This window comes from Hordeum vulgare, chromosome 4H (assembly GCF_904849725.1).
Source record: "Hordeum vulgare subsp. vulgare chromosome 4H, MorexV3_pseudomolecules_assembly, whole genome shotgun sequence".
NCBI classification, from domain to species: domain Eukaryota; kingdom Viridiplantae; phylum Streptophyta; class Magnoliopsida; order Poales; family Poaceae; genus Hordeum; species Hordeum vulgare.
Genome location: NC_058521.1, coordinates 218,351,590 through 218,363,737, shown reverse-complemented (window position 1 = coordinate 218,363,737; position 12,148 = coordinate 218,351,590).

The following is a 12,148-nucleotide window of genomic DNA, read 5'->3' as shown; positions in this document are numbered from 1 at the left end:
CGGCTTTGCAACAACATCATCTCCATTGGGAAGCTTGACAAGAATGGATGCAAGGTGGGTATCGAGAACGGAGTGATATCGATCTTCAACAACCTTCGAAACGTGCTAGCTCGTGTTACTTGCACACAGAATAGGCTCTATATCCTCAACCTCGATCAATCTCAACCGGAGTGTTGGCTCGCCAAGAGTGATGATGATTCGTGGTTATGGCATGCTAGATTTGGACATGTTAACTTCTATGCCTTGAAGAAGATAACAAAGATGGAGATGGTATCAGAGATGCCAGTTATCAACCAAGTTGATCGAGTATGTGACGGGTGCTTGGATGGAAAACAGCATCGTAGGCTGTTCCCTGCTCAGTCTACCTATCGTGCAAGTGATGCACTCGAGCTGCTCCATGGTGATCTATGTGGCCCTATCACCCCGACAACTCACGCGGGAAAGAAGTATTTCTTCCTCGTGGTAGACGACTACTCAAGATATATGTGGGTCGTTCTCCTACGATCTAAAGATGAGGCGTTTGAAGCGTTCAAGAAGCTGAAGGCTTCAATGGAGATGGAACACAAGTTGAAGGTTCGCGCTCTACGGACAAATCGCGGCGGAGAGTTTACATCGAACGAATTCAACGACTACTGTGAGAAGATTGGCATAAAAAGGTTCCTCACGGCACCTTACGCGCCACAGTAGAACGGGGTCGTTGAAAGGCACAATTGAACCGTCGTTGACATGGCAAGGAGTTTACTCAAGAGTAAGAACCTACCAGGGACCTTTTAGGGAGAAGCTGTCTCGACGGCGGTCTATCTTCTCAACCGGGCTCCAACGAAGGCGGTGATCGGCAAGACTCCGTATGAAACAATTTACGGACGTAAGCCAAATGTGTCTCATCTACGGACGTTCGGGTGTGTGGCACATGTGAAAACGGCGGAGCCGCATCTCTCAAAGCTTGCCGTTCGTAGCACCAAGATGGTGTTCATCGGATACGAGAGGAGTTTTGGCGCCAAGGCATACCGCTTCTATGATCCACAAACCAAGCGTCTACGGATTTCACGCGACGTCGTGTTTGAAGAAAACCAAGCATGGAATTGGAGCGCCGCAGACGACGATGCTCCAAACAGTAACATATTCACGGTTGAATTTCCAACTGATGATGATGCAGGGGAGGATGTCTAGGTGGTTGGTAAGACGCCCAACCAAGGTGACCACAATGGTAGTGATCATCATGATGCCGACACCGACGACGACGTGCATAGGTCGCAAGGAGATAGCGACAACGAAACGCACGATACGAGTGGAGATCTCGACGACAACATCAACAACGAGGCGCATAGTGACGACGACAATCAAGATGATGGTCATGATCACGACGACTACGCCGACGATGCGGATGTCGATGACACGCTCGGGACTCAGCCATCTTCCTCAAGTGCATCCAGGGGCGGAGCTGGCCCCGGGCACCCAGGGCCCAGGCCCGGGACTTTGTCCCAACTAGTGTGTACATAGATTTTCTTTTGGGCTCGGGGTTCATCGCAGTAAAAAGAGGCCCAAAGCCAGCGATCCACGCAGCCAGGCACGCACTACACGGACTAGCCACGAGCCCAAGGCCGCACGATCGACCTAACTCGTACGCACAACGGCACATGACACACTCGTCTTCAGCGCTCGCGTCGTCGCCTCCCTTCTCGGTCGTCGTGGCGCCGTCGCCGGTCTCCGGCCACCGCCATCTACTTCTCCAAGCAGGCTCGTGCTTCCCTGGTCACTCCCCGGCAGCCCAGCTCCGCCCATGTGTGCGCCGTTCACCACCGCGCGCGGCATGCCATCCATATCTTCCCCTGCCATGTCTAACCTTTCTTTTTGATTCGTTGTACTAGTTTGTACTTGTACTGGGTTCTGCAATTTAACCTGCTAACGGATGTGTATGAACTGCATTGAACAAATTTAATTGGAAAGCGTGGTGTGCGTGTGTGTGTATGTGTTCTGTACTTAGTCATCATGGAGGAAGAAGGAAAACTGATTGCAATTTCAGTATTGTGTTGTGTATTGTTGAACTCAAATTAATGCATTTGAATTTCATTTATGTTGTAGAAAAAGAAGATCAAGAGACTTTTTTCTCCGGTGCCCACAACTCGAATGTCTACGCCTACCATTTCGAAGCGAGGGAATCAAGCGATGGGGGAATTGGATGCACCGACAAAGTAATCAATTGATTTGGTAATTTATCATATTCCATATTAATATTTGTGCTTTTGTCACGTTTAATCTGTTTTCTTGGATCATTGAGCATCAAGTTTAAAATATAGATTTATTGAGAAACTGAAATTTATTTTCTTTACTTCCGCATGAGGTATTTTTTAGAGATGATATGAGGTAGTTTTAAGTGCCAAAGTTGTCCATGTTGTCGAACAAAATTAGGCCCGGGGTTTGCTTCATTTCTGGCTCCGCCACTGAGTGCATCAACATCAACACAATTTATGTCACCTCCTTCGCAAGCTACAACGGACTTCTCAGGGCCTCGTCGCTACAAGACATTCAAGAAAGTCTACAAGTACACAAAGCCAGTTACGCTCGAGTACTCCGGACTATATCTGTTCGGAGTTGAGCAGCCGGCAAACATCGTAGAGGCGAGCAAAAGCCGTAATTGAACGCACGCCATGGATGAGGAGATGAAGGCGATTGAGAGCAATGGCACGTGGACTTTGGTAACCCGACCTCCAAACCAAAAGGCGATAGGTTTGAAGTGGGTTTACAAGTTAAAGAAGGACACGGAGGGTGCCACTGTGAAGTACAAAGCAAGACTCATTGCAAAGGGCTACGTACAACGTCAAGGAATTGACTATGATAAGGTGTTTGCACCGGTTGCTCGACTCAAGGCGGTGAGAATGCTCCTAGCTTTGGCAGCACAAGAGGATTGGAAGGTTCATCATATGGATGTTAAATCCGCTTTCCTCAACGACGATCTCACAGAAGAAGTGTACGTAGAACAACCCCTCAGCTACGAGAAGAAAGACGAACAAGCGGAAGTTGACAAGCTCAAGAAGGCACTATACGGGCTGATGCAAGCGCCAAGAGCTTGGAATTCAAAGTTAGACCAAAGTATGGTCAAGCTCAGGTTCAAAATATGTGCCCTTGATGATCCGAAGGGCAGTCTACAAAGCATCAAACAAGAGGTGAAGATTGAAGACACGGCCAAAAAGGAGTGTTGTCATCAAGCTACGGACAAGCCAACGACAGTAAAGATGGTCCATGAAATGCTGCAAGGGACGGCAAAGGCCATGCCGACGATAACAGTTATGAGAAGCAGCAATCGTGTTTGGGATCCAGATCGGAAGTAAGGACATCGTGATTAGGGGATGAATGTGAGTTAATCACGTTGCCCTGTACACATAGGATTAGAAAAAAAAGTCAAACCGAGTCCTAGTAATATTAGGATACCTAGTCCTAGTTTATTTCCGTAGTCACTTATGGATGTGTATAAAAGGCATCCTAGAGGTGGTACTTGTAACACCAGAAAAACGAAAAGCAATATAAAATATTACAACATGCTCGATACGAGCCTGTAGCCATCAAATATTTCCTCCGTAGTGTTTCTTTCGTTCGCCGAGTTACGATCCCGACGAGACGATCGAATTTGTCCTGCTAGAGCTTGCCCAGGCTACTACGTACATACGAACAACAAGTGCAACTCAAATCCATCAAGCTGCTTGTGTGCTTGCTAGCAGTGATTAAAAGCCAACAAGCGATATGGCGATATGGCAATTTGTTTTCAAATTCAAAGAAGTTAAAATCCTCTTGGAGAGAGTTCAGTGACGAGAGGGAGGGGAAATACCTGATATTGAAGAGGAGCGGCATGTTCGAGTGGAGCGCCACGGCCGTCCTGGACAGGGGGCGCTCTGGGGAAGATGGTTGTAGCACACTGGGGAAGATGGCAGCAGCGCGCTGGGTAAGATGGAGGGGGCAACGGCGCTCCGGGAAAGGAGGGACACCGGACCTGGCGCCCGTGGCTGTGGCAGAGCGGGAAGAAGGCGCGCGTGCATGGGTCATCGCTGCAAGAGGATTTGGTGAGGCCAAGGCATCCTTGGCGCAGAAGTGTGCATGTGCCACATGTGCGCCGCGGTCAGCGACAGCCGATGGCGGGATCGGTCCCGGGCAAATCCGGGGGATGGAGCAGGCCTGACGGTCGGATCGAGGGGCGGCGACGGGATCGGTCTTGGTGGCCATATCCGAGGGCGAAGGCAGGGGTGGTGAGTGGTAAGAAGGTGGACTCGGCCACTCGGGGGTGGGATGGTGTGCCGAGGAATTCGGTGTGCTGGGTTTTTTTTTCTTGTCGCCCCCTGGTCGAATCAGTATATTTATTTTGATCCTTAATCACATCAGAATAGTGCACCCTGATATATATATATATTGACCTTACTACGTAATGGCGCCGCATCCGTGTGCTCCGGTGCGGCGGCTGCTACTAACCCGTTGCACATGTTTATTAATAGGAAAAGGACCCGCTAAGTACTCTAGCGCCAGCATAAAAGTAGTACTCGTGACTGCTATGTCTGACTTTTCGTTGTAAATTATGATGGCTGAAAGTAGTGCTCGTGAATGCATGCAGAAAAGAAAAACTGTAAAGTACATGCATGCATACGAGTGATGCCAGACTCGTAGTAGAGTGCATGCATTCAAGGCACGCAAAAAGTAAAAAAGAAATAACACTATTCGTCATATGGACCAGCTCTAGTTGACATATTTGTCATGCGGGTTGAAAAAATGATTTATCTCATAGATTAATACTTTGATTGAAGATTCGCCTTCACTTTAGGTTCATCTCGAGGAGACCTTCAAAATAAGATCTCATATTGACATGTTTTGTTAAAAAAAATCATCGTTCTTAGTTGCCACATTTATGTCATCATAGTTATCATCTTACGGTGTACAGTTGTCACAAATATTATACATAGTTACTGGACAATAATTTTATACCTTTTAAGTATTTTGTGTTATGTGAAGCTAAAAATAGTTATTAAAGCACTAACAATTATCAAGTAAATGCATGAACAAGCACAAGTACAATGAATCAAGTTTTTTAGTGGGGTATATCGACATTCATAAATCTGATAACCAAGTTAATTTAATGTGAGAACTATGTGACAAATAATGTGACAAGTAAGTGATTATAATCTGACAAGTACCGATGAAAACAAAAATTATCGAAACATGTCGACATGGGATCTAGTTTTGAAGATCTCGTCAGGATAAAGTCAATGATGAAAATGGATCATTAGTTGAGATAACGTTTGGGAGATAAATCTTTTTTAAATCTTTCTGGAAGATAAATCTTTTTGACAATCAAAAGTGCATGCATACCGTCACGTTTACCTTTTTATTTAAAGTGCATGCAGGCCTGACAATCAACTTAGTACTGTCATCAGTGCAATTCACTATTTGACACACTATAGCATCTGTGTCAGCAATGCAGTATGGTAGGCGTGTAGGAAAAAAATTCAATATAGGTGGTTATGCATGCAGGTCTGACAAGGAAAATATATTTTCTATCGATTCTGTATTATCTGGAATGCATGCGTACGTCTCAACCACGCGATCAGGTCGCGCGAATCGTAGCGCCCCGCCGCACAGGAATGACGAGCTGCGCATACTTTAACTTATATTTTTCATATATATATATATATATATATATATATATATATATATATATATATATATATATATATATATATATATGTGTGTGTACACATATATATACATATGAATATATAGGGATTGACCATTCGTCATGAAGAATTCTTATTCTTTACCCAGCCCACTCCCGCACCAGAGCAACACGCACACCATAAGAAATAAAGTTTGTCTTGTAATTTTCCCTCACAGATTTCAAGTCCACACACCAGAACTGCCGTGGTAGAAAAGATGGGATTGTGAGGAAAATTTACCTCACCCATGCAATTTACTGCATGTATCTGCACGGCCTCAAGGCACCAACTTCTTATCTGTATGGATTCAATTTCTTTACAAAGGTCTTTCTCTTCACAGGAAAAAAGTGAGATAGTGTCGAGACGTCGATCTTAACCCATAGGAATCCAACCTGTAACACATCACATCTCTTTGCAGTCTCACGCACGGTTATCCCCACGGCTGCAGCCTTACCTTAGCCGGGACCGTTTGCGCCTTTTGACTCGCGTATGCAATTGTGTTGCTAGCATTCCAATGTCAAAGAATCCGGATCGACATGTCTAGTCATAAACTCAAGCGGCAGTTCCGTACAGGGACAGGCATACATGACCCAGCAAAGCAGGTGTCGGTCATCAGCGAATGTAGACGAGTCGTAGCAAGCTACAAGGACTCCATTACAATGTGTGACTTTTCCCAAAGAGACAGACACAGCAGCTAAGAAGGACACATGTCAGTCAACCAATGTGTCCGGAGCAGTAACGAACTACCATGGCTCGATGGAATCACAAAGGGGCATTTTCCCGTAAGGAGTGCTGCTAAGGCATATGACTAGGTATTCGAACCCCATACATATCAAGTACAACACACGTTCGCATGGCATACCGATATGCATAGATACATCGATGGCATCACAACATAACCATAAACATACAAACTTTATTTAGAAGGCTCGGACGAGCCTCACACATAATATTACACAGAAAGGGTCTCATGACCCATCATCACAAGTCATACAAACAAGTTTTACAAACCAGCGGAATATTAAAGTTGTCTGAGTACAGACAACTGGAAAGGTAAAAGGCACATGGCCTGACTATCTACAGACCCAACCTAGGGCCAAATTGTAGCTGGGACACCAGCTACTCGTCGTCGTCAACGTCTAGATAGAACCCATCATTAGGGTCGTTAACAACCTCTGCAACAATTTATTAAGCAAACGTGAGTATAAAAGTATTCAGCAAGACTTTAGGATACAATGTATCAACAAGGAGTTGTGGGATTTCAAGCAGAAAGCCAGCATTTGACTCTTGGCTAGACAAACTCACATTTTCAAATAGCTTTGACAACTTTGTTTTCTCGCACACGAGTCCACAAGCACCACAACAATACTCCATCGTGGAATCATTCCGTCTCCCTACGGAAATGCCATCCACGACACTCACCCTTATCTTGACAATTTTATGAGTAGCCATTATAGTTATCTATGAACAACATATGCTTCCAAGTAGTCCATATCCGCGGGCGTGGCTATTCGAATAGATCATAACCCTGCAGGGGTGTACTTCTTCACACACGCTCTCGCCACTAATCACCATGTGCACGTCATGCACCTCGGCAACCTTCAAGCGGAAGCCCAGCGGGGGAGTCGGCTACGACCGTTAATCACGCTAATACCTAGTCCACGTTTATCGCCTATCTGAGGGTAACCCGCACGAAAGTACGGCCGAGGTTTCCGCCACGGCCCCAAACGATGTACGCAGGGTTCCCAAGCCCACAATCCAGGTGCCACTTGGTACGCCGTGCCACTGCCTACTGCATCATAGTCCACCTCTAAGGGCAGCACTATGCACGGCCTCCAGCATGACTATAAACACCAGAAACTACTTGCAACTCCTGGACCGAGTACTATGCGATTAATAAGTCGAGAGGGTCAATTAAGTATCCCAACGTGTGGTAGTATCTAGTCTTGGATTACATACACGGAACTCAGTTCCTAAGGACGGTTCCAATGAAACAACCCGCCATGTACTCCTACATAGCCTTTCACTGGTACCTTTACCAAATCAGGTTCTTCACACAACCTTTATTAACTGAACACATTCTCACGATCATGTTCATCACCCAGATGACAGACCATAGACAACTCTAAGCATAGCATGCATAGCAGGATAAGACACATCATGGCTCAAGCATCTACCAGGTTGCTAGGTTGCAAGGTTTAGCTATTTACTGTGACAAGGACATGTCATGCAAAAGAACATCATGGCTCAAGCATCTACCAGGTTGCTAGGTTGCAAGGTTTAGCTATTTACTGTGACAAGGACATGTCATGCAAAAGAATGGGCTCAACTAACGTGGTAAAAGCATTGAAAGCATTTTGACCTAATGCAATAAGTAAGAGCAGGAGCGAGAACATGGGATTTATCGGGATGATCAAAATGGTTGCTTGCCTTGTTGCTCAGCAGAGGGGTGATATCCGCTAGTCGGATATTCACTCAAATCCGGAGGGGCGGAGCCTACTGAAATAATTACATACAATCAATATCAATCATATGCAACAAAGTGATGCATGAAATTCAATGTAGCATGGTTTGAGGTGACTAACAGAACCCTTTGGGTGATCTTGATTTGAAATCATAATTCAAATATCATTTGAATTATAATTTACCAAATTCATTTAATTGATTTGACCTGATTCTGTTTCATAACATTGTTTTTCATGCATGAAAATAGCACCATTGGATTCCTTGAATTTTTGTGATCATTTTACATGTATTATTTGTCAAATTTGGAGTTATATTCAATTTTCTATGATTTTCCAAAGTTTTGAACTTATTCTAGAATTATTTTTAAACATAAAAGGTTTTATTGCATCAGCATGAAATCAGCAGGTCAATCTCGCCGTTGTAAGTCAAACCTGACCAGTGGGACCCACTGGTTAGTGACTCTGGCTAGTTTTTAGTTTAAGTTCAACTTAATTAGCTAATTAACAGGGCTGGACCCACATGTCAGTCTGTGATTAGGTTTTAAAATGATCTTTCTTTTTATTTGGCTAATCCTAATTAGCCTGGGGGCTGGCCCCACTTGCCAATGACTCACGGGAGTCAGATCCACCGGCGGTGAGGTGGATCTCACCGGCGATGAGACTCCGACGACCACACAGACGACGGAGGGGCTAGGGTTTTATATTCCGGCGACCAAACGTCACGCGGAGGGCACCAGAAGAACGGCACTTCACCCGCGGTTCCATTTTTGCACGCTGCACGGGGTGAAATGGCCGGAGATGACGCCGGCGACGAGCTCGGCGGCTGCCGGAGCTCGGGAACCATCGGGGTCACTGCTACGGGGCTCAACACACGCGAGGCTAGGCTCCTACAACACCTACGCAACGCACTGAAGCCATTGGTGGCCTCAGAATGACCAGCCGATCACGGGAGGGCTACTGGCGACGAGGTCCCGCGGCGGATCTCGTCGGGCTCCGGTGGAATCGGAGCCTAGAGCTTGGGATCGAAGGGGGGATGAGGGGAAAGAACACTGAGCTCACAAGGAGTGCAGAGACGACGAGAGCAGGCTCGGGGATGGTCTGAGGAGGGAGAACGACGGCGGCGAGCTCCGGGGATCCGAGGTTGAAGATGATGGCATCACGGCGTCTCAGGGGTTCTCGGCGTCGAGCGACTGGTTGGAGAGCTTCAGGGGACCAAGGCGAAGCTAAGGCGCAGCTTAGGTAAGAGGGAGAGGGGCTGCAGCGACGGTGAGCTCGAGCTCAGCTCGGGCTCTAATGGCGGCCGAGAGAGGAGAGAGCTGGGGGAGGAATGAGGCGAGGAGGAGCTCGGGGACGGCTCCGGGAGGCTTATTCCCTCCTTGCCAGCGCGAAGCGGCGGCCAGGCAAGCACGCAGGTGCGTGGCCGTGCCGGAGGGAGCGGCGGCCACCTCCTGCTGCTCGCTGGCACGAGGACGACGACACTGGAGCAGCTGGGCCTGGGCCAGGTAGGCGACACGTAGGGTTTTCCTTATTTCTTTTCTTCTCTGTTTCTGTTTTATTCTTTCTGACATTTGTTTCATTTTATTTTTGGCTCCAAACCAATTCTAAAATAGTTTGAAACATGCTGAAATGTTATTTGCAATATTTCCAAACATATATAAAAGTTTCAGCATTTTTAAAAACTTTGAAATATTTGAAATCAATTATTTAGTTGATTTCAGTAGCTTTTAACTTTAAAATAAAATGCCAAAAGTATTTTGAAAATATGTTTCACCCTTGATATCTTGTTTTCAACATTTATCAGAAAAGATGAACTTTTCTAATGGCCATTTTGGGTTCATTGATTTGGCACTTGTTGAAATATTTTATGAATAAGGAGTGGCTAGGGTTTTGCTTTGATTCCCCCACATCCTTTGAGTTCATTTCCATTTCTTGGATGCAATGAAAGAATACATGAGCACAACTTGCTAAACCCTAATAGGGAATCCAGGGATGTGACAACTCACCCTCACTCAAAAGAATCTGGTCCCGAGATTTGGAAGTCGTCGGGAATAGCGCGGGATACTCAAGTCGAAGACGATCCTCTATTTCCCATGTTGCCTCTTTTTTGGAATGATTTGACCATTGAACCTTAAGAAACTTGAGGTTTCGACGTCGAGTTATACGCTCAGCTTGATCAAGAATACGCACAGGGTATTCTCGGTATGAAAGGTTATCTTGGAGATCAAGCGTTTCGTGGTCCACTTCGCGGATAGGATCCGAAAAGCAACGTTGAGTTGCGAGACGTGGAATATATCATGAACCTTGGAAAGATGTGGAGGAAGTTCTAATTGGTAGGCAACTTCTCCTCGTTTGACAAGAATGCGAAAAGGACCGATATAACGAGGAGCCAACTTGCCCTTGATACCGAAACGATGGGTACCCTTCAAAGGTGTAACCCGAAGGTAAGCCTTCTCATCAACTTCAAAGGTCACAGCCTTATGATGACGATCATATTGGCTCTTTTGACGAGACTGGGCTGTTTTCAACTTTTCACGAAAAATGCGAACTTGCTCTTCTGCATCCTGGATCATATCCGGACCAAAGAATTGCCTCTCTCCGTTTTCTGACCAATTAAGAGGTGTTCAACATCTTCGTCCATAGAGAACTTCAAAAGGAGCTTTGCCCAAGCTTGATTGATAACTATTGTTATAAGCAAATTCGGCAAATGGAAGGCACTTCTCCCAATTCATAACGAACGATATAACACAAGCTCGGAGCATATCTTCTAGGATTTGATTCACTCTTTCTACTTGACCACTTGATTGAGGATGGAAAGCAGTGCTAAAAGATAAATGAGTCCCCATGGCATTCTGAAAACTCTCCCAGAAGCGAGAGGTAAAGATACTTCCACGGTCTGAGTTAATCTCCAGAGGAACACCATGAAGAGACACTATTCGAGAGAGATATAACTCTGCTAGCTGGCTAGCTGTTATACTCTCACGAACTGGAAGAAAATGAGCTACTTTGGAAAGACGGTCAATGACCACAAAGATAGCATTATTTCCTTTCTTGGTCTTGGGAAATCTAGTGATGAAATCCATACTGACTTTATCCCATTTCCATTCAGGAATAGCTAAAGGTTGAAGGGTGCTAGCAGGCCTTTGATGTTCTGCCTTAACTCGACGACAAACGTCGCAGTTAGCAACGAACTCAGCAATTTCTCTTTTCATCCTAGTCCACCAAAACCTCTGGTGTAGGTCCTGATACATCTTAGTACTACCAGGATGAATGGTGAGAGGAGAATCATGAGCCTCCTTAAGGATCAATTGCCGCAGACATTTGCTCTTAGGAACCACTAGACGGTTCTGAAAGAACACAACACCTTGCTCATTAATAGAGAAATCCCTAGCGTTTCCGCTAGCACTATTCTCCTTGATCCGGGATATACCCTTATCATATGCCTGCACGGCTATGATTTGATCCCTAAGAGTAGGCTTCGCCACCAGGGTAGAAAGGAATACTTGAGGAACAATGCGAAGATTTAACTTCCGAAATTCCCCATAGAGATGTGGTTGACCTCGTTGTAGCATCAGGTTGTTACAATAAGACTTACGACTTAGTGCATCAGCCATAACATTAGCTTTCCCCGGGGTGTAAGTTATCCCTAAGTCGTAATCCGTGATCAACTCAACCCACCGTATTTGCCTGAGATCCAAATCCGGCAGGGTGAAGATATATTTCAGACTTTGGTGATCAGTGAATATTTCGCAACGATTACCAAGAAGGTAATGTCGCCAGGTTTTTAAGTGCATGGACTATAGCTGCAAGCTCAAGATCATGTGTGGGATAATTATTCTCATGTGGACGCAATTGTCGAGATGCTTATGCAATCACATGACGATCCTGCATGAGAATGCAACCTAATCCTTGTCGCGAGGCGTCGCAGTAGATAACAAAGTCCTTAGAGAAATCTAGTGGTAGCAACACAGGTGTGAAAGTCAGGCGTCTTTT